A 23,418-nucleotide genomic window follows, 5' to 3' on the forward strand; every position below is an offset into this window, starting at 1 on the left:
AACCTTTCAGAACAGAGGCAAGGAGAAACTTCATCAGCCAGAGAGCGGTGAATCTATGGAATTCATTGCCACAGAAGGCTGTGGAGGACAAGTCACTGAGAAAATTTAAGACTGCGACAGATCGGTTCTTGAGTATCAAGGGGATTGAGCGTTACAGGGAGAAAGTGGAAGAATGGGCTTGAGAAACTCATCAGCCATGATTAAATGTTGGAGCAGAGCTGATGGGCAGAATGGCATTATTTCTGCTCCTATGTCTTGTGGTCTGTTGATATCCTGGACACAGTGTCAGAATTGGGAGCAGGAGTAGGTCATTTGGTCTTTCGAGCTTGGACCAGCATTGAACAGATCATAACTAGATATGAATCTACCTCCATCTCGGTGGATAGGCTGAGACACTTCACTGGAAGAAAGTGAAGGCTGCAGATGCTGGAGATCAGAGTCCAGAGTGCGGTGCTAGAAAAGCACAGGTCAGGCAGCATCTGAAAAGCAGGAAAATCGATGGCTCGGGCATAAGTCCTTCATCAGAGTTTATGCACAAAACGTAGATTTTCCTGCTGCTCGGATGCTGCCTGACCTTCTGTATTTTTTCCAGCACCACACTCATTTTCACTGGACCACAGGAGATCGAGAAGTGACCTTATAGAGGTTTATAAAAATCATGAAGGGGATAGATGAGATGAAAGGCGGGGGTCCTTTCCCTTGGGTGGGGGTTTCAAGATTAGAGAGCAAATTTTGAAGGTGAGAGGAGAAAGGTTTAAAAAGTAATGAGGGGCATGATTTTTTTTTTACAGAGTGGTTTGTGTGGAATGAATGTCCAGAGGAAGTGGTGGATGCAGGGACAGTTACAATGTTTAAAAGGCATTTGGATGAGTACATGAATAGGAAAGGTTCTGAGGGATATGGGCCAATCTAGGTGAGACTAGTTTAGTTTCAGTACATAGTCAGCATGGAGTAGTTGGACTGAAGGGTCTGTTTCTGTGTTGTATGACTCTGTAACTGTTCTGTACTGATCTTAAAACCATTTTCTGTTTTCCCCCCATAAACATCCACTTCTTTGTTGTTCAAAGATCAGATGAACCTAGCCTTGAATATATTCAATGAGCCCCTAACTGCAGGAAGACATCCCCAATTCTTCACTCAATTCCTCTTGCTAAAATACCTCTTGCTTTGCTCATTGCTTGCTGCAACTTCTGACAACTGGCGTTCACTGGATGCTGAACCCCCTTTGTACATCCATACATCATTCCTGATGAAGGGCTCATGCCCAAAACGTGGACTGTCCTACTCCTCGGATGCTGCCTGACCTGCTGTGCTTTTCCAGCACCACACTTTGCTACTCTGATCTCTAGTATCTGCAGACCTCACCTTCTCCATATCCCAATATGTCACCATTTAAACAATGCACCTCCTTTCTGTTTTTTTTCCACAGCAAAGGCTACAACTTAATATTGCAGTACTGCATTCGTCACGTGTTTGCCAATTGTGGTCTTCTCTACATCGAGGAGACCAAATGTAAATTTGAGGAATGGTCCACAGCTGAAGCCGCAGAGTCTCAATGGACCTCCCTGTCACCACCCATTTTAATTCCCTTTCCCACTCCCTTTCTGACATAATCACCTTAGGCCTCCTGCATTGCCACAACGAACCAAACCGTAAATTAAAGGAACAACACCTCATCTTCCACCTGGGCAGCCAACAGCCCGGAAGCCTCAACATTGCGTTTTCCAATTTAAAATAACCTCCCTTTCCATCCCCGACTCCCTTCCCAGTCCCTCCCATTCCACTCCCCCTTGCCACCAACCAGATTCCTTGCCACCCACTGATCAACCAGGTTGTACCCTCTACCTGTCTCCAGCTATCTCCACTTCACCACCCTGCCCCCAGCACAACCTTGTTCTGCATCTTCCCCTACACCCATCACCAGTCTGGAACAAGGGTTACAACTGAAACGTCAACTTCTCCACCTCCTGATGCTGCATGGCTTGCTGCATTCTTCTAGCCTCCTGCCAGTCTATTTTGCCAATTGAGACACAGACCTGGACCAACATTTCCTGAGTCTGCCCCTTCCCTGGATTTGTTCCCTCTCCTTTCGGTTGCTGCAAGTCAACAATTAAACCCCAGAATTAAAAATAAATAGAAAAAGGGGTGAGAAAAGAGTGTTGTACTCACAGATGTTAGACAGAGGAAGGAAGTTGCAGTCTAGGCTGAAGCTCAATCTTCATTCTGAGAGAGTGGAACAGCAGCAGCTTCAGAAGGTCATGGTCCAGCTTCTGCTTTCAGACAGTAGAGGTGCTCTGATTGGCAAGAGGACAAGTCACCTTCAGGTCCTCCAGTGCTCCTTATCGGTCCATCAAAAGAAGATCTTGTACCTTTTCTGCTGACAGCAAGGAACATGCCCAATGTTTTGGTGACACCACTGAACACGCGCCCTGCAATATGCTAGTGTTACTGACAGATTTTAAGTGTCCAAATATCAAGAGGAGAAAAAGGGGTAGAGCCACAATTTTTTTCCCCACATGGCTTGACATTTTATTGTTTTGGCATTTTGTCTGGCTGCTCAATCTCTGTGCTTTCCCCAGTGTAGGGGTGAAGTTCAGAACTAGAGGGCATAGGTTTAGGTTGAGAGCGGAAAGATGTAAAAGGTACCTAAGGGGCAACATTTCCATGCAGAGTGTGGTGTGTGTATGGAAGGAGCTGCCAGAGGAAGTGGCGGAGGCTGATACCTTTTAAATGTTGTAATTGTATCTGGATGGGTATATGAATAGGAAGGGTTTAGAGGGATATGAGCCAAGTGCTGGCAAATGGGACTAGATTAATTTGGGATATCTCAGAGAAAGTGAGGACTGCAGATGCTGGAGATCAGAGTTGAGTGTTGGAACAGTACAGCATCCGAGAAGCAGGAGAATTGACATTTTCGGCATAAGCCCTTCAACAGGAATCTTTTCTGAGGATGTAGAATCTGGGTTGCAGTTCTGGGAAAAGTGATGCTCTGAGCTTGGGCAGGACTGACTGCAGGTAAAAGTAGATGGCTGATACTGTGGAGTGGAGGATCCAGAGAGAGAATCGTTGTTGAAGGTTTCGGATTTGTAGTGTGTACTGGGTATCCTGTTCAGGTCCAAACTAGGTTGGTCTGAATGTGATCCAGAGTCCATGTGGGATCAGATAGTTCCGTAGCCAAGCAATGAGAAAGGAGACACATGGCTGTGGTAGTCAAATTACTCGAGGACATGGCTGAATAAATTCTGGCCAAAGGAGAGGACTTGCGGGGGGGGGTGTACTGTGAGAGAGGGACTCAGATCTCTGTAGACAGAGGAGGAGAACTTCTTCCAGGTAGGCATCCATTGAAGAGGCTTCGCAGTAATGTTGAAACCAACGAGGAGAAAGTGAGGACTGCAGATGCTGGAAATCAGAGGCGAGAGTGGAGTGCTGTAAAAGCACAGCAGGTCAGGCAACACCCAAAGAACAGGAGAATCGACGTTTCGGGTGTAAGCATTTCATTAGGAATCTTTTGATTCCTTTCAGGCATACGCCCGCCTGATGAAGGGCTTATGCCCGTAATATCGATTCTCCTGCTCCTCGGATGCTGCCTGACCTGCTGTGTTTTTACAGCACTACACTGTCAACACTAATTTTGGATATCTGGTCAGCATAGACAGGTTGGACCAAAGGGTCTGTACAACTCTATGAGAAGCATACTTTGACAAATTACAAACTACTATATGTCCTTGTTAACAAGGCTTAGTACACGACATGCTTTACTAACCATTCTCAACAGGATCCTACCCCTTCAATGACTGAGGAACATATACATGCTGGTGCATAATCTCCTTCACTAGTATTTACACACTCCCCTAGGAAATTGCACAAGTAATAGCAAGAGTAAACAGTACAAGGATTAAAAAACAGTGAGGGGTAAACAGCACAAGCGCCAGTAAAAGCAGATGGAAAGTGAGTGTAAAATGTGACTATGACAGGACAGGCCCCACATTCCTTCCCCTCCGTCCCCCCCACAACCTGCCTCACCTTTCACCTCCCGGGCCCAGTACCTTCCAGGTGGCCCCATAGTTGACACAGGGGCCGCCCCACGACCAGTAGAACTCCACCACCCAGGCGGCCGACCAGTTCCCAAACAGGCCCTTAACCCCATCCGCCTCCAGAATGGTCACCGGCTCCTGCCTGCTGTACAGCCGGCCGGTGTGGCCGTGACACAGCAGCTGCACCAGGAAGGCGGCGGTGACCAGTGACGGGGGTCTGCCCCGGGCCGCACGGCGCCATTTTCCTAACGGCCGCCGCTTCCCCGCTCGAGCGACTTCTCCTCCCAACCGCCTTCGCCCCCGCGTGACGTCTGCACGGGGGGATGGGCGGGGCCGGGGGAGCCTCACCGTCACCAAGCAACAGCCACCTCGCGCTACAACTGCTCATTCACAAAAACAAACTCTCCTGTCTCGCTCTGCAGCTGCAGGGGGGACACTGCCACGTTTCGAGGAGCCCTGTCTACATTGGGAAAGCTCACGGCTCCATTTAAACAGATATTCCGACATCTAACGGAACGGCCTCATATCTAAAGGGGGCAATCTGCATTTTAAAGGGACATGGACATTTTAACGGGTATTTCCGCAAATAAAGAGATGTAAATGGGCGAGATTATATTTCAAAGGGATGTGGCACATTCAAAGGGATATCTTAATATGTAAAGTGACGCAGTTATATCTAAATGAATCTACATTTCGAAGAGACGTTGCCCTTTTTATAAGTAGAGACAATCGGTGTGAATTCTGTCTGTGTCCCAATGTTGAGTCAGACTGACATTTTTCTTAGAAAAGCTCTGCACTTAAATTACATTCTTGAGAAGGTAATTTACAGATTAGAGTGTAGGTTAGGGAGGATTGGCCGTGCTAAGTTACCCATAGTGACCAGGAATGTATAGGTTAGGGTGGATTGGCCATGGGAAATACGGAGTAAGGGGTTGGGTATGGGTGGGATATTGTTCAGAGGGCCAGAGTGAAATAGATGGGCTGAATGGCCTGCTTCCACATTGTCGGAATTCGAGACACTCCCCACAAAGGGGCATTTTATCTGCATCTATCCTGTCAAGTCCCTTTCAGAATTCTACTGGTTTCAATAGAGGTATACAGCACAGAAACAGACACTTCGGTCCAATTCGTCCATGCCCACCAGGATTCCAAACTAAACCAGTCCCACTTGCCTGCATTTGGCTCATATCCCTCTAAACCTTTCTATTCATGTACCCATCCAAATGCTGTTTCAATGTTGTAACTGTACCTGCATCTACCACATCCTCAGCAAGTTCATTCCACATACAAAGCCACCCACTTTCAAAATGTTGCTCCTCAGGTTCCTTTTAAATCTCTCTCCTCCAAGTAATATGCCCCCCTAGTTTTGAGCTCCCGACACTAAGCAAGAGTCCTTTGCTATTCACCTTACCTCCACTCCTCATGATTTTATCAATCTCAATGAGGTCACCCTCCAACCTCCTGTGCTCCAGTGAATAAATTCCCAGCCTCTCCTTATAACTCAAACCCTCCAGTCCTGGCAACGTCCTGGTAAATCTTTACCGAACCCTCTCTGATAGTATTCTTCCTTTGACAGGGCCATCAGAACAGTACTCAGTACGCTGAAAGTGGCCTCACCAACATCCTGTACAACCTCAACATGATGTCTCAACCCCTATACTCAATGGGGTGAACAATGAATGCTATGCTGCTAAATGCCTTCTTAACCGCCCTGTCTACCAGTGATACAACTTCCAAAGAACTATGTTCCTGAACACCACCCGCCCTACGTCTGTCTGTTCTATAACATGTCCAGATAAGGGTAGGGCCCTGGGTCAAGTGTGCCCTTCCTTGTTTTAGGAAAATGCAACCCCTTGCTTATATTAATACCTCTCTCACACATGCTCCCCCTCAGACATGCACGTTTTCCCCCCCAATACTCTAATCAAGCTTATACTCCATCACACTCACACTTTACCAAGCATGTACACATTCTCACACAAACTCACATGCACGCACACACAATTCTTTGGGGTGAATTTGTATTGGTAGACCTTATTTGCGGATACATTCAATTTTGCGCAAAAAGCACACAATTTCCAGGCAGTCAATCCATGTAATATTTTATGAATCCTTCCTTTGGAAATAGAACCAGTCTGATTCAACATTGGAATACTAACAGACTCAAATCTCACACCTTTAAATGATTGTCTGAGCTGAGATATTATCTTTTTTATAAAACCTTAAGTCACATTCTTGAGATGACTTAAAAGATGTTCTGGCATTTACACGTTAATGAACCAAAACCTGCACCCATTCTAAGAGATGAAAGACTTGACAGCAATCTAGGCTTGTTCAATATATTCGATCAGTTGCATGATACTGATCTTTTGATATACGTTCTGTGTCTTATGATGCTGCTCCACAGCTGCCCGATGAAGGGGCAGCACTCAGAAAGCTAGTGCTTCCAAATACACCTGTTGGACAATAACCTGGTATTGTGAGATTTTTTTAAACTTTATCAACCCAGTCTAATCCCGACACCTCCACATCATTTCTAGTGACCACAGCCCACACCTCCTGGTGCTGCCAGTAAACTTTACAATGCTCATGAAACAACACAGTACCTGAAAGATTTACAATTTCTAATGATACTAGCTACTCATTCACCGCTCCATCTGATACATGACATTGGAAACTCTGCAGGAGGCTGAAAGAAAGGAGCAGCTTTAAATAAAAAACCTCTTGGAGCTCAAAGCTTTCAATGAGAGTCTGAGCCTGGTGGTAAGTTCAGGTAACCTTTATTGTGACAGCTTCAGATCCCCCCTGCAAAAAGGCTAGACAAATTAGCAGCTTTTTAAACAGCTCAGGGTCAAAGCCCACACACTTCACACACACCCCACTGTCTTTACTATTGGGCAGCACCAGGTTGTGCCTTTGTAATTGGCTCCCTGTTACAGCCGTAATCCAGAGGAAGTATTGCCTTACTCAGCAATTTCAACCCATTCCCTCACTCCTAGTAAGTTTCTCCCCGCTCCTTTGCCAGTGGAGGAAGGGGCAGAGTAGAGTCAACCAGACTGCTGTGGGTCTGGAGTCACGTGTAGGCCAGACCGGATAAAGGATGCAGCTGGAACGACTGAGTGTATCCTTTCCCACAATGGCGGTTCCCTTCCCTAACAAGGGAGAGAGGGAATCAGATGGGGGCTTTCTCCCCCGCACCACCCCCTCCCTGAAACACAGTCTCATCTTTAGATTCCGACTCCACATTTCTGACCGAATACCAATTCTGCCATCTGTCGTGGCGGGATTCAAACCCGGGAGTCTCTGGAACCGGGTTGATAGTCCAATCGATAATGGCACTTGGTCGTCACTCCTTCAATTCCCCTGCGATGGCACGTGAACTCGCTGGTGCTTCTGCAGGTGGGAGGAGCGGGTGAAGCCTTTCCAGCACCGAGAGCAGGTGAACGGCCTCTCCCCAGTGTGGATCTGCTGGTGCCTCAGCAGGGTGGAGACCTGGGTAAAGGCCTTCCCACACTTGTGGCAGCTGAAGGGCCTCTCCCCCGTGTGCACTCGCTGGTGGGTTTGGAGGTTGGAGTAATTGCTGAAGGCCTTCCCGCACTCGGGGAAGCTGAAGGGCCTCTCCCCTGAGTGAACCCGTTGGTGCCTCAGCAGGTCGGAGGAATAGTTGAAGCCCTTCCCACACTCAGAGCAGCTGAACGGCCTCTCACCCGTGTGGATTCGCCGGTGGGCCAACAGGGCAGAGAAAAACATGAAGGCCTTCCCACAATCGGGACAGCTGAAGGGCCTTTCCCCCGTGTGGTCCCGCTGGTGGGCCAGCAGGTGGGAGGAATGTCTGAAGGCCTTCCCGCAGACAGGGCAGGGGAATGGCCTCTCCCCGGTGTGACTGCGCCGATGAATCTCCAGGGCAGACGGGAAACGGAAGCCTTTCCCACAGTCGCCACACTTCCATCGTTTCTCCACGGGGTGGGATTCCTCGGGTTTCTCCATGGCCGAAGCTTCAGCTGCACATAAACGCATTTCCAGCCCCTCTCTGCTGTGAATTCCTCTTCCCAGGCCGTATAACTTTTTCAGGCTCCACACTCAGTGCTGCAATAGTGGGGTCTCTCATCCAGTCCCACTGATGCTGAAAACACACTCAGGGAGGAACCATAAAGCTTTGATCCCTCTCACAGAAATCACAGTCGAAAATTGTTGCGGTCCTGGTGGATTGAGTGACTGTCAGACATTGATGTTGAACGAGGACCGCAAATGCTGGAGAGTCAGTCAAAAAACGTGGCACTGGAAAAGCACGGGGATGTCAGACAGCATCTGGGGAGCAGGAGGGTCAATGTTTCGGGCATAAGCCCTTCATCTGTTGATTGAGAAACTTCCGTCTTCAGATCTTCAAATACGCTGTAAAAATAGATTACAAAAGTCACCACTGTCAGTCCCAGGGTGGAAACTCTAAACAAGCAATTCTACTTTGTGGAATTTTCTTTTCTTTTATTATTCCGCAAAATTGAATGCACCATCCCACTCTCCCCCCTCTGTTCTCACTCTGCTCTGACTAATTCTCCTGAAGGTGCTGATTCAGGATCTTACAGGGGCAGAGAAGCAAAAACATCAAGACTGACATCTCTCTGCATTTTGCATAACTCCATCTGAAAGTTAATCTTTCCCAACATTGGGATCCTGCTGAGAGTGAGCCGGTCTGATTTTGGGAAGCAAATAAAATGTGGGTCAATTCAGGATGAAGCTGCCATGCAGCTTCTTTCGGAACAACCAGACACAAAATGGTTACCATCCCTGGGAAGGGGAAGCAAAATGAGACATCAAGGTCTTAACACTGACACCAGAGAGAAACTGAATATACTGACGTGGTAAACGTTAGTGGAAAGCCAGAGTCATAGAGATACACAGCACAGAAACAGTCCCTTCAGTCCAACTCGTCTGTACCGCCCAGCTATCGTAAAACAATCTGGAACCATTTGCTCACATGTGGCCCATAGCTGGGGTCATCCCCACCCCCTGTCCTGAGTCCTTGATGCCTCCAAGCTGACCCTCAAAGGTTCGGTTTGTCCCTCCCTTCTTTCCCAGTTGTCTTTTGTAGGTTTTGAAAACTTTCCCAATTCTCTGCGTATAAGATTTGGGAAGTTATGTTGTAGCTGTACAGGACATTGGTTAGAGCTGAAAATGTGTTGCTGGAAAAGCGCAGCAGGTCAGGCAGCATCCAAGGAGCAGGAGAGTCGACATTTCGGGCATGAGCTCTTCTTCAGGACATTGGTTAGGCCACATTTGGAATAGTGAGTGCAATTCTGGTTTCCTTACTATCAGTAAGATGTTGTGAAACTTGAAAGGGTTCAGAAAAGATTTACAAGGATATTGCCAGGGTTGGAGGATTTGAGCTAAAGGGAGACTAGGGCTGTTTTCCCTGGAACGTTGGAGACTAAGGGGTGACCTTATAGAGGTTTATAATATCATGAAGGGCATGGATAGGGTAAATAGACAAAATCTTTTCCCTGCAGAGGGGGGGGGGGGGGGAAGAGGGCATAGGTTTAGGGTGACGGGGGGAGGAAAGAAACAAAAGAGATCTTCGGGTCAACCTGTTCACACAGAGGGTGGTACATGTATGGAATGAGCTGCAGGAGGAAGTGGTGGAGGCTGGTACAATTGTAAGATTTAAAAGGCATTTGGACAGGTATATGAATGGGAAGAGTTTGGAGGGATATGGGCCAGGTGCTGGCAGATGGGACTGGATTGGGATGGGATATCTGGTCGGCATGGATGAGTTGGACCGAAGGGTCTGTTTCCCATGCTGTATATCTCTATGACTAGTTGGACTTAAGGGTCTGTTTCTGTGCTGTATGACTCTGGAACTGTTCTGTACTGGTCTTAAAACCATGTTCTTGCCTTCCCCCACAAACATCCACTTCTTTGCTGTTCAAAAATCAGATGAGTTCAGCCTTGAATATATTTAATGACCCCCTAACTGCAGGAAGACATCCCCACTTCTGACCTCAATTCCTCTTGCTAATATATCACTTGCCTTGCGCATTGCTTGCTGCTCCTGTCTGACAACTGGCAGTGACTGGTGTAGAAGGACACTGAGGCCCCTTTGTCCATCCACACATCATTCCTGATGAAGGGCTCGTGCCCGAAAAGTCAACTGTCCTGCTCCTCGGATGCTGCCCAACCTACCGTGCTCTTCCAGGACCACACCTTTTGACCCTGATCTCCAGCATCTGCAGTTCTCACATTCTCCACATCCAATTATATCTCCATTTAAACAATGCACTTCCTTTCTACCTTTTGTTCCACAGCAAAGGCTATAACTTCATATTGTGGTACTGCATTTGCCATGTGTTTGCCAGTTGTGGTCTTCTCTATATCGGGGAGAGCGACCGCAAACTTGGGGAATGGTTCACTGAGCATCATATCTGGGTCGACAGAGCCGACCAGAGTTCCCAGTCACCACCCATTTCAATTCCCCTTCCCACCCCCTTTCTGACATTACCATCTCTGGCCTCCTCTATTGCCACAACGAATCAAATTGGAGGGACAACACCTCATCTTAATTGGGAAGGAAGTAAGCAATAAATAATAGATCACTACTGAGTGCTCAGGAACAAAGGGACCTTACTGTCCAAGTTCAGAGATCCCCGAAGGTATCAGTACAGGTCAAACGGGGGATGAGGAAGGCATAGATTGGTACTTTGTCACTCAGAGGGTGGTGCGTGTGTGCAATGAGCTGCGAGAGGAAGTGGAGGCTGGCACAAATACAACTTTTAAAGGGCAGCTGGATGGGTATGTGAATAGGTAGGGTTTAGAGGGATATGGGCCAAGTGCTGGTAAATAGGATAGATTAATTTCGGATATCTAGTCAGCATGGATGAGATGGACTGTTTCTGTGCTTCCACAGAAGCACGGTGTTTCTGGCCATCCACTTCATTTTGAAATGTTTTCACTACCACTTGGAACACCCTGTTAGGGTTCAGAGTGTGCCAGGTCCTGACATCTCCTTCCTCACATCTCCTGTGTATTTTAAATCAATTATACCAGTTGTATGTTACTGGGTTAGTACTTTAAACACACAGACACATACAATATAAACCAGAATTTCTATTCGGTACGGAAAGTGATGACTTGTTTCAACTTTGCTGACAGGGTATCAGAAGGGGAGGATCTGCATACAGAAACCTTGGAAGAAATTCCATAACAAGATCTGACAGGGTCACTCAATATCATTGGGGGGTTGAATTTGGAAAGAGAAATCCATTCGACCTGCTTCAAAAGGTACTGGACATCAGTGTGAGCAGAGAAGCACTCAGAAAGGAACCACCAGTGAACTGAGCTTTAACTGGTTACACAGAATGAGTGTATGTGTCCCAGTGAGCTGACTATGGGAAGGAGCTTTAACCAGTTACACAGACTGAGGGGGGAACTGGGGCATTTATTTTACCCTGGAGCATCAGAACCTGAGGGGTGACCGTAGAGAGGTTTATAAAATCATGAGGGGCATGGATAGGGCAAATAGCCTAGGTCTTTTTCCCCAGGGTGGGGGAGTCGAAAACTAGAGGCATAGGTTTAAGGTGAGAAGGGAAAGATTTAAAAGGGGCCTAAGGGACAACTTTTCATGCAGAGGGTTGTACATGTATGGAATAAGCTGTCAAAGGAAGTGGTGGAGGCTTTTATAATTGCAACGTTTAAGAGGCATTTGGATGGGTATATGAATAGGAAGGGTTTGGAGGGATATGGGCTGGGTGCTGCCAGGGGGGATTAGATTGGGTTGGGATATCTGGTCGGCGGGTTGGACCGAAGGGTCTGTTTCCATGCTGTACATTTCTATGACTAGCACTGGCTGCGTGGCTCCTTCATCAGGTGATTGTGGAGAATAAAATCATAAGGCACAGAATGGATGGAAAAACATTACAGCGCACTGAAATGATATATCAAAAAACCCTGGATTGTTAAGTCTTTCATCTTTTAGTATGGGCTGCTCGTATCATTCATTTGTAAATCCCAGAATTTCCTCAAAGACATTTTCTTGAGATAACCCAAAGTTTAATAAGAAAAGGTGACACCTCAGCTCTGACAATGCATTAAAGGTGTGAAACCAGGGTCTGTCTGTATCACAATCTTGAGTCAGATTGGTTCTATTTCCAAAGTGGAATTTACAAAATGTTACCTGGATTGAACAACCTGTATATTGTGCATTTTTGAGAAAAATAGAATGTCTCTGCAAATACAAATTCACCCCCATGGATGCATATGCGTGTATGTGTCTGAACGAGACAGAAAAGTCTACTTCGTGCTATATATCCCAATGTCTACTTGATAACAGATGCTTTATTTCTGTTGGTGTAAATATTGTTGTAAATCATAGCTGGGTATGAATAGTTAGATGTTAGGGAGAGAGAATGCCTCAAGAGGGGCACTATAAGTATCCTGGGAGAGCCGTATTTCCAGTTTACTTCCTCATGAACAAACATTAAGCATGAGCATGAGCATTTATTTATTTCTAATTTTGTTCTTTTCTTTTGTTTGATTCCCAGCTAGGACTATACTCTGTGTCTGGATGGTTGACAGGCTGGGGGATTGTGGCTTGAGTCAAACATAACTGAATGTTTTATTGTTCCAGAAGGTGTGGGGGTGGGGGTCAAGGCCTCAGCAGAAATCTCGCAGAGCAGAGAACAGACCAATATCTTACTCTGTGGGAAACTGAAATCCAAGCTGATCATGGCTGATATATCCATTGTCCCAACTACCCTCAACTCCCTAACCATGAAAACCCATCCAATTGTGTCTTCAATATACTTAATGAAGATGCCTCTACTGCTTCCTTGGGCAGAGAATTCCATAGATTGATTACTCTCCAGGAAAAGCAATTCCTCCTCATCTGTCCTAAATGGCACCATGGCACAGTGAGCAGCACAGCTGCCTCACAGCGCCAGAGACCCGGGTTCAATTCCTGCCTCGGGCAACTGGGTGTGGGTTTCCTCCAGGTGCTCTGGTTTCCTCCCACAGTCCAAAGATGTGTAGGTTAGGTGAATTGGCCATGCTAAATTGCCTGTAGTGTCAGGTGAAGGGGTAAATGTGGGGGGGTGGGTTGCTCTTCAGAGGGTTGGTGAGGTCTTGTTGGGGTGAAGGGCCTAAGTAATCTAATATAATCTAAAATCTACTCCCTTCAACTGGAGGCCTGGTCTCATCCACCAGCAGATTTGACTGGATAGGGTAGGGCTTCATCCCCACAGTGCAATGAATTCCCACTTTCCACCAAACTCCCAGATGTATTCCCTCACTCCGTTGCTGTCTCAAATGAAAGACTTCATTGTAACTTATTTTGCTCCCAGTAAGGGCAAAACATCTTGGGAAGCTGCTCTGAAAGTCCAACCACACTTCTGCATTCACCAAACACAATTCCAGTATTACAGCACAGAAACAGACCCTCTGGCCCAACTCGTCCGTGCGGACCAGATATCCTAAACTAATCTTGTCTCATTTGCCCACATATGGTCCATATCCCTCTCAACACTTCCTATTCACATACCCATCAAGATGGGTTTTAAATGTTGTACTTGTTCCAGCCTCCACCACTTCCTCTGGCAGTTCCATAAATGCACCACCCTCTGTGTGAAAAGGTTGCCCCTCATGTCCCTTTCCCCACTCACCTAAAAGCAAGTACTTTAGTTCTGGACTCTCGTACCCTGGAGAAAAGACCTGGGGTATTGACTCTTCATGTCCCTTATAAACCTTTATAAGGTTAACCCTCAGCGTCCAATGTAGAGAAAGTGAGACCTGCAGCTGCTGGAATCAGAGTCTAAAAGTTTGGGGTTGGAAAAGCACAGCAGGACAGGCAGTATTTGAGGACCAGGAGAGTTGACATTTCAGGCCCGAGCCCTTCGTCAGGAATGATGTGTGGATGTACAAAGAGGCCTCAGCGTCCTTCTACACCAGTCACTGCCAGTTGTCAGACAGGTGCAGCAAGCAATCAGCAAGGCAAGTGGTATAAATCACAAAATGAACTGGGATTAGAAGTGGGGATGTCTTCCTGCAGTTAGGGGGTTATTGAATATATTCAAGGCTGAGTTCCTCCGATTTTTGAACAAAGTATGAATATTTATGTTGTGTGGTTGAGGTGGTTTTTTTGAGTGATCCGTGTGTTGGATGCAGGTACAGTAACCACGTTTAAAGTGGAAGGTAAGAAAATGGCTTTAAGACCACAACAGAACAGTTACGGTCAGACAGCACAGAAACGGACTCTTCAGCCCAACTATTCCACGCTGAGTATGTTCTCAAACTAAACTAGTGCCACTTGCCAGTGTTTGGCCCGTATCCCCCGCACCTTCCCTATTCATGTACTTCTCCAAATGTTGGTTAAACGTTGTATCTGTCCGTGCATCCACCACTTCCTCTGGACATTCATCCCATACATGAACCACTCTCTGTTTATAAAAACCTTGTCCCGAATCGGTCCACGCCGTGCATTCATTTGCAGCAACCGAAAGGAAAGGGAAGTGAAAGATTGAATCCAAGAATGAAATAAAAGGAAAAGGAGTTGAGAAGAGTGTGCCGTACTCACAGATGGGTGACGGAGTAAGGAGGTTACAGTCTGGAGCAAACTCAATCTTCATTCAGAGAGAGGAGCAGCAGCTTCCGAAGCTCGTGTTCCAACTTCTGCATTCAGACAATAGGAACGCTCTGATTGGCAGGAGGACTGGTATACTTCCGGTCCTCCAGGGCTTCTGATTGGTCCATCAAAAGAAAGCCGTGACGCGTGCTTTGCTAGGAGTATGCGCAGTTTCATCCTCGTAACGGCGAGCATGCGCAGTATGCTCTCTGGTGATGCTGCTGTTACTGACAGAATTGAAGTGTCCAAATGCCAAGAGAAGTAAAAAAAGGGGAGATGCACCCTTTCTTCCCCCCTGTGATATTTACCTTTCCTACACGCCCCATGGCTTTATCAATCGAAATAAGGTCACCCATCAACTCGTGGTCGTCGATAGGGCGACCAGAAGTGTACTCAGTACTCTACACGTGGTCTCACCAATATCCTGTACAACCTCAACGTGATGTCCCAACTCCTGCACTGAACGGTGTGAACAATGAAGGAAAGTGTGCTAAACGCCTCCTTCACCACTCTGTCTACCAATGATGCAACTTCCAAAGAACTATGTCCCCAATTTGGAGATGCCGGTGTTGGACTGGGGTGTACGAAGTTAAAATTCACACCACACCAGGTGATACTCCAACAGGCTCATTTGCAAACATAAGCTTTTGGAGCGCTGCTCCTTCATCAGGTAGTTGTGTCTTATGATCCTGTTCTACAAACATCCCATGAAGGAACAGCACTCTGAAAGCTCGTGCTTCCAAATAAACCAGTTGGACGATAACCTGGTGTTGAGAAATGTTTAACTTTATGTACCTGAACCCCTCCCCCACCGTGTCTCTGTTCTCCAACACAACGCAGGGCCCTACCTTAAACTGTACAAGTTCTGCCCTTCCTTGTTTTAGCAAAATGCTAACAACATTTTGCCTTCATCTGTCACGCTCTCTCGGACACTCACACACACCCTAACACTCACACAGTCTCCCAAGCTTATACTCCATCAAACACACGCTTCATTAGCATGCATGCACAAACTCGTATACGCGCACACTCTCGTGCACACACAGTCTCACGTAAGTCTATGGGGTGAAATTGCATTTGCAGATATATTCAATTTTGTTCAAAAAGCACACAAACTGCATGTAATATTGTATAAAATTCCCACTTTAGTTAATAGAACCAATCTGATTCAAGATTGGGATACAGACTCGAACCTCACACCTTTTGTGCAGGATCTGAGCTGAGATGTCACCTATTTTTATAAAACCTTAAACCGTCTCGAAGGTGAATTCAAAGTAGTTCTGGGGTTTACATATTAACGAACTGAAACCTGCAACCCATGGTAAAAGATGGAAGACAATCTAGATTTATTCAATATCTTAGCAGTTGCATGACACCATCAGCTTTTGCTATAAATTCTGTGTCTTATGATTCTGCTCCACAGCTACCTGATGAAGGAGCAGCACTCCGAAAGCCAGTGCTTCCAAATAAACCAGAAGGAAGATAACCTGGTGTTGTGTGATTTTTAACTTTATCCACCCCAGTCCAACACCGGCACCTCCAGATCGTTTCCAATGGACACAGCCACCACTTCCCAGTGCTGCCAGGAAATTGTACAATGACAATGGGATGATGCAGTACCTGCACTCCTGAAAAATTCACAATTTCTAACAACACTGGCTACTCATTCACTGCTGCAACTGATACACAACATTGGAAACATAGTACAGGAGGCTGTCAGAAATGAGCACAACAGGTAAGGCAGCAATCTGAGGAGCAAAATCAACATTGCCCGAAAAATGTCGATTTTCCTGCTCCTTGGATGCTGCCTGACCTGCTGTGCATTGCCAGCACCACTCTAATCTTGACTCTGATCTCCAGCATCTGCAGTTCTCACTTTCACCTGTAAGAAATGAGCAGTTTTAAAACAAAAACCTGTTGCAATTCCAAGTTCTCAATGAGAGTCTGAGCTCGGTGTGAAGTTCAGGTAACCCAACTTTGTTACAGCTTCAGAATCTCCCAGCAGAAAGGCGTAGAAAAAGCAGCAATGTTTTAAAAACAGCTCACAGTCAAAATGCACACACTCTCTCCAACCCCTCACTTTCTTCATTATTGGTCACCACCAAGTTGTCCCTTTGGAATTGGATCCTTGGTACCCAGAGAAAGTATTGCCTCACTCAGCATTTTCAACCTGTATCCTGTATCCAAGTTAGTTGGATGGGGAGTGCAGAGTCGATCATACTGCTGTGGGTCTGGAGTCATGTGTAGGCCAGACCGGGTAAAGGATGCAGCTGGGACTACTGAGTGAATCCTCTCCCACAACGACAGTTTGTTTCCCTAAAAAAAGAACGGGGACTTCTTCCACCCCCACCCCACCGACAATGGTTTCACCGTTAGATTCTAAACTCCAGATTTCTGACCAAATTCTAATTCCACCATCTGTCGCAGTGGGAATCGAACCTGGGAGTCCCCTGAACCAGGCTGATACTCCAGTCGATAACGGCACTCAGCCATCATTCCTTCAATCCCCCTGTGATGGCACATGAACTCGCTGGTGCCTCCGCAGGTGGGAGGAGCCTGTGAAGCCCTTCCCGCACACATGGCAGGTGAAGGGCCTCTCCCCCGGGTGGACCTGCTGGTGCCTCAGCAGGTGGGAGGAAATGCTGAAGGCCTTCCCGCACACGTGGCATGGGAACGGCCTCTCCCCCGTGTGGACCCGCCGGTGGGTCAGCAGGTTGGTGGAATGGCTGAAGGCCTTCCCACACTCGGGGCAGCTGAAGGGCCTCTCCCCGGTGTGGACCTGCCAGTGGGTCAGCAAGTGAGAAGACTACCTGAAGGCCTTCCCACACTCTGTGCAAGGGAACAGCTTCTTCCCAGTGTGGACCTGCTGGTGGCTTAACAGGTTAGAAGAATTGGTGAAAGCCTTCCCGCACTCAGGGCAGCTGAAGGGCCTCTCCCCCGTGTGGACCTGCTGGTGCCTCAGCAAGGCGGAGGAATTGCTGAAGGCCCTCCCACACTCGGGACAGCTAAAGGGCTTCTCCCCCGTGTGGACCTGCTGGTGCCTCAGCAAGGCGGAGGAATTGCTGAAGGCCTTCCCACATTCAGGGCAGCTGACGGGCCTCTCCCCCGTGTGGACCCACTGGTGGGTCAGCAAGTGGGAGGAATTCCTGAAGGCCTTCCCACACTTGGGGCAGCGGAAGGGCCTCTCCCCGGTGTGGACCCGCCGGTGGGTCTGGAGTTTGGAGGCCTTGGTAAAGGCCTTCCCACAGACAGGGCAGGGAAATGGCCTCTCCCCAGTGTGGCTGTGCCGATGAGTCTCCAGGGCAGACGGGAAATGGAAGGTTTTTTTGCAGTCGCCACACTTCCACAGTTTCTCCGCGGGGCGGGATTCCTCTGGTTTCTCCATGGCCGGAGCTTCAGCCACACACAAACGCAGGTAGAGACTCTCTCCACTGTGAATTCCTCTTTCCAGGCCAAAAAACTGCTTCAGGCTCCACACTCAGTGCACTGCAATGGTAGGGTCTCTCATCCAGTCCCACTGATGCTGAAAACGTACTGAAACAGGAACCAAAAAGCTTTGCTCCTTCTCACAGAATCATAGTTGCGGTCCTGATGGACTGAGTGACTTTCAAAGTGAGGACTGCAGACGCTGGAGAGTCAGATTTGAAATGTGCAGCGCTGGAAAAGCACAGCAGGTCAGGCAGCACCCGAGGAGCAGGAGAGTCAACATTTTGGGCAAACGGCCTTCATCTGTTGTTTTTGAAACTTCCGTCTTCAGATCTTCAAATACTCTGTAAAAAGGGATTACAAAAGGTCATCACTGTCAGTGCAGGGTAGAAATTCTGAATAAGGAATTCTACTTTCTGTGGAATATTCTTTTCTTTTGTTATTCCACAAAATGGAAAGCACCATCCCACCTCTCTCCCCCTCTGTCCTCACTCCACTTTAACTGAAGGTTGCTGATTCAGGATCTTACAGGGGCAGAAATGCAACAACGTCAAGACTAACATCTCTCTGCATTTTGGATAACTCCACAACACTAGGATACAGTTGACAGTGAGCAGGTCTGATTCTGGGAAGCAAATATAAGTGTGTCAATTCATGGGGTAACCTGCAATGCAGCTATTTGTGGAACAAAATGGTTAACGACCCCCAGGAAGGTGGGAGCAAATTGAGACATCAAGGCACACTTCAGTGAAACTCTTCTGCTCCCAGTCAGGGCAAAACATCTTTGAAAGCTGCTCTGAAAGTCCAGTCTTCACAACCACACTTCTGCTTTTACCAAAGCCAACTAGAGTCATACAGCACGGAAACAAACCCTTTGGCCCAACTTGTCCAAGCTGACCAGATATCCTAAATTAATCTAGTCACATTTGCCATCACTTGGCCCCTCTATGGGCCGGGTGGTGGCAGCTGGGACTAAATTGGGTTGGCTATCTGTTCGGCAAGAATGAGTTGGACCAAAGGGCTTGTTTCCGTGCTGTACATCTCTATGACTCCAGTCGCATTTGCCATCACTTGGCCCCGATCCACTAAACCCTTTGTATTCATGCACCCATCCACATGCCTTTTAACTGTTGGAATTGTACCAGACCCCACCACCTCCTCTGGCAGCTCATTCCATAACTGCACCACCCTCTCCATCAAAAATGTTGCCCCCGAGATCTCTTTTACATCTCCCTCCCCACCACCCCCCGCCTCACCTGAAACCTATTACCCTCTCGTTCTGGACTCCCCCATCCGAAGGAAAAGACCTTGAGTATTGACCCTATCCATGCCCCTCAGGATTCTATAAAAAGTCTGGAATGTCACCCTTCAGACTCTGTGGAAAACAGTCCCACGCCATCCTTCCGTCCCTCCTCGCCCAGGTAATTAAGTTTGCAGAATCTGCTCCCTCCCTGGATTCACTCCAGCTGCTACAAGTGAACAGATTCCCCCCTCTTCCCTCTCTCTCCTTCCCAGGATGAACAGTTGTCCAGAGGGAGGGAGTTTCACTCTGAAACTGACAGGGCCACTTCCGCGCATTGTGACGCCATCAATTGTTCGGGGGTGGGGGAGGGGTAGGGGAGGCGGGGCAAGAGAAAGGGGCGGGACGAGATGCGGGGCTCGGCCGTCAGCAGGACTCCGCACTGCGCCTGCGCTGCCCTGCACAGTTTGCAGGAATTCCTTCCCTTCAGAGAATCCCCAGTGCAGAAGCAGGCCACTCGGCCCAACGAGTCCACACCCACCCTCCAAAGGATAACTCACCCTCAACCATTGCTCAATATTAATCCTCCTGACTAATACACCTAACCTGCACATCCCTGGGCACTATGGATAATTTAGCATAACAAATCCCCCAAAAATGGATAAAGTTAAAAATCACACAACACCAGGTTGGAGACCAACAGGTTTATTTGGAAGCACTAGCTTTTGGAGTGCTGCTCCTTCATTAGGAGAATAAGGTCATAAGACACAGAATTTATGGAAAAACATGACAGTGTCCTGCCACTGAAATGACATGTTGAGCAACCCATTTTCGAATGGGTTGCAGGCATCATTAACATGCAAATCCCAGAACTACCTGTAAGACACCTTCTCAACAAAACTTAAAGTTTTATAACAAAAAGTGATATTTCAGCCCAACTTTGCAATTATAATTCTGCAAACATACACAAACAAGTCCACGGGAGTGAATGTGTGTATGTGTGTGTGTGTGTGTGTGTGGAATGTGTGTGTGTGTGTGAGACAGAGAGTGTGTGGTGTGTGCATGCATGAAAGAGAGAAAATGTCAATTTCCATTCTGTATGTCTCTACCTATTTGAGAACAGATGCCTTACTTCTGTTGGTGTAAGTATTGTTGTAAATCATAGCTGGGTACTAATAGTTAGATATAAGGGGGCAGAGAATTCCTCAAGTAGGGCAGTATAAGAATCCTGGGAGAGCCCTATTTCTGGTTTACTTCCTAATGAACAAACATTAAACACAAGCACCTACCTATTTATTTCAAATTTGGTTTCATTTTTCATGTGTGATTCCCTGCTGTGACTACACTGCCTGGATGGTTGACAGGCTGGGAGATTGTGGGTTGGGGCTTGATTGGCTGAATGCTTTATTGTTCCAGAAGGTTAGAAGGGAACAGGGAGATCAACAGTGGACAGAGAAATCAGGACCTGAAATCCGAGGTGACACCAGACTACCCTGTGATCAGTGCTTTCAGTAGCAGTGCCAACCCTCCATCTTTACCTAGCTTCCCATTTGAGGACACCCTCAGTATTCAGGATCCAATCCTTGTCATTCTGAAGCCATGTCTCTGTAGGGAGTGTCAGATCACAATCATTCACTTCAATGTGTGTAGTTAATTCCTTCACTTTTGTCACAATGCAGCACACATTCAGACACACCATTTTTAATTTTAATTTTTGTGATGTTTAGAATCCAGTTTTGATTGCTGGTACATTTACTCCCCTTGTCCCTTTCTATCGTTCTCTGATGTTCATTTCCCACATCACTGCATTACTCACCGGCCTTGATTTGGATTGACCATAATGTCCATGGAAGTTAGGTGGGTTAGCCATGGGAAATGCAGGGTTATAGTTTCGGAGTAATAGAAGCAGGAATAGGCCATTTTGCCCGTCCAGCCTGCTTCACCATTCATTATGATCATGGCTGATCTATCCATTGTCTCAGCTCCTCCTCCCTGCATTGTCCCAACTACCCTTAGTTCCCCTACCATTGCAAAATGTGTGTCTTGAATATACTTTACAAAGCTGCCTCTACTGCTTCCTTGGGCAGAGAATTCCAAAGATTCACTACTCTCCAGGAAAAGCAGTTCCTCCTCATCTCTGTCCTAAATTTACTCCTCCTAATCTTGAGCCTGGTTTCATTCACCAGCAGAAAGGACTGGATAGGGTAAAGCTTCATCCCCACAGAGCAATGAATTCCCACTTTCCACCAAAACCTCGGATGTACTCACTCACTTAGTTGCTGTCTCACAAATGCAAGTTTTCATTGTAACTTCTGCTCCCATCAAGGACAAAACATCTTTGAAAGCTGCTCTGAAACTCCAGCCTTCACAATCACACTTCTGCTTTCACTGAAGAAGATTAGTCATACAGCACGGAAACAGACCCTTTGGTCCAACTTGTTCAGCCCAACAGATATCCTAAATTAATCTACTTCCAATTTGCCTGCATGTGGCTCATATCCCTCGAAATCCTTCCTTTTCATGTACCCGTCCAAATGCTTTTTAAAATTCCCTCTCACCTCAAACATATGCCTTCTAGTTTTGGACTCTGGGGAAAAGACCTCGGATATTCACCCTAGCCATGCCCTTTACGAATGTCTATAAGGTCACCCCTCAGCCTCCAATGCTCTAGGGAAAATATCCCCAGCCATTTCAGCCTCTCCCTATAGCTTGAACCCTCCAACTCTGACAGCAGCCTTATAAATCTTTTCCAACCCCTTTCAAAGTTTCACAGCATCTTTCCTATAACAGGGAGACCAGAAATGAATGCAGTCTTCCAAACATGGACTAACCAATGTCCTACACAGCCACAACATGACCTCCCAATTCATGTATTCTCTGCTCTGACCAATAAAGGAAAGCCTTCCAAATGCCTTCTTCACTATCCTGTCTACCGGTGACTCCACTTTCAAGGAACTATGAACCTGCACTCCAAGGTCACTTTGTTCTGCAATATCCCCCTTAACTGTGTCAGTCCTGCCTGGATTGCTTGACCAAAATGCAAACCACACACTTCTCTAAACTAAACTGCTATTCCTTGGCCCATCAGCCCACCTGATCAATTCTCATTCATAGTGAACTTTCTTTCCTCTCTTATTCCTTTTAAGTTGAAAATCTCCACCCCACACACTCTCCCTCCATTCTCAGTTTGCTGACCCTAATCCCTGCTGTAACTCATCCTGAAGGGTCTGCTTCATGCTGATTAACAGGCCCACACTCGGGGGGGGGACCTAATTGAAACAAGGAATACTGAACAGCCGGGACAGAGTGGAAGTTGGAAAGGTGTTTCCATTGGTTGGAGAGACTAGAACCAGTGGGCACAGCCTCAGAGTAAAGGGAAGACCTTTCAGAATGGAGGTAAGGAGAAACTTCTTCAGCCAGAGAGTGGTGAATATATGGAATTCACTGCCACAGAAGGCTGTGCAGGCCAGGCCACTGAGGATATTTAAGATTGAGATGGATACGTTCTTGAGTTTCATGGTGATGGAGGGTTACGGAGATGAAGTGGGAGAATGTGGCTGAGGAACCTATCAGCCATGATTGAATGGCAGAGCAAACCTCGAATGGTCCAATTTCTGCTCTGATGCCTTATGTTCTCTTGCTGTCCTGGACACACACACACAGCACATCAGAAGCAGGAGTAGGCTGTTTGGTCTTTCAAGCCTGCACCAACATTCAACAGATTGTTGGCAGATTCACAACCATCGAGGTGAATAGGTTGGGACTTGTTCACTGGATCACAGGAGGTTGAGAGGTGACCTGACAGAGGTTTACAAAATCACGAGGGGCATAGATGAGGTGACTGCTGGGTATCCTTTCCCTAAGGTGGGGGTTTCAAGATTAGGCAGCAAATTTGAAGGTGAGAGGAGAAAGATTTTAAAAAGGCGGGGGAGGGGGCACTTTTCTTTATACACAGAGTGGGATGAATGTGGAATGAATGTGGATGCAGGTTGAGTAACAACGTTTAAAAGACATTTGGATAAGTACATGAATAAGAAAGGTTCAGAGGAATATGGGACAAATGCAGGAAGGTGGGACTAGTTTAGTTTGTGAATATAGTCGGCATTAGACTA

At 47.0% G+C, this 23,418-nt stretch overlaps 2 pseudogenes; one reads left to right on the top strand and one right to left on the bottom strand.

Moving 5' to 3' along the window:
• The window catches only part of LOC132808361 (zinc finger protein 850-like), a 70,282-nt pseudogene that overhangs the window by 16,409 nt on the left and 30,455 nt on the right, over positions 1-23,418 (top strand).
• On the bottom strand, positions 7,335-17,929 carry LOC132808383 (zinc finger protein 135-like; annotated as a pseudogene).

The sequence above is a fragment of the Hemiscyllium ocellatum genome (assembly GCF_020745735.1).
Source record: "Hemiscyllium ocellatum isolate sHemOce1 chromosome 27 unlocalized genomic scaffold, sHemOce1.pat.X.cur. SUPER_27_unloc_5, whole genome shotgun sequence".
In the NCBI taxonomy this organism is placed as follows: Eukaryota; Metazoa; Chordata; class Chondrichthyes; order Orectolobiformes; family Hemiscylliidae; genus Hemiscyllium; species Hemiscyllium ocellatum.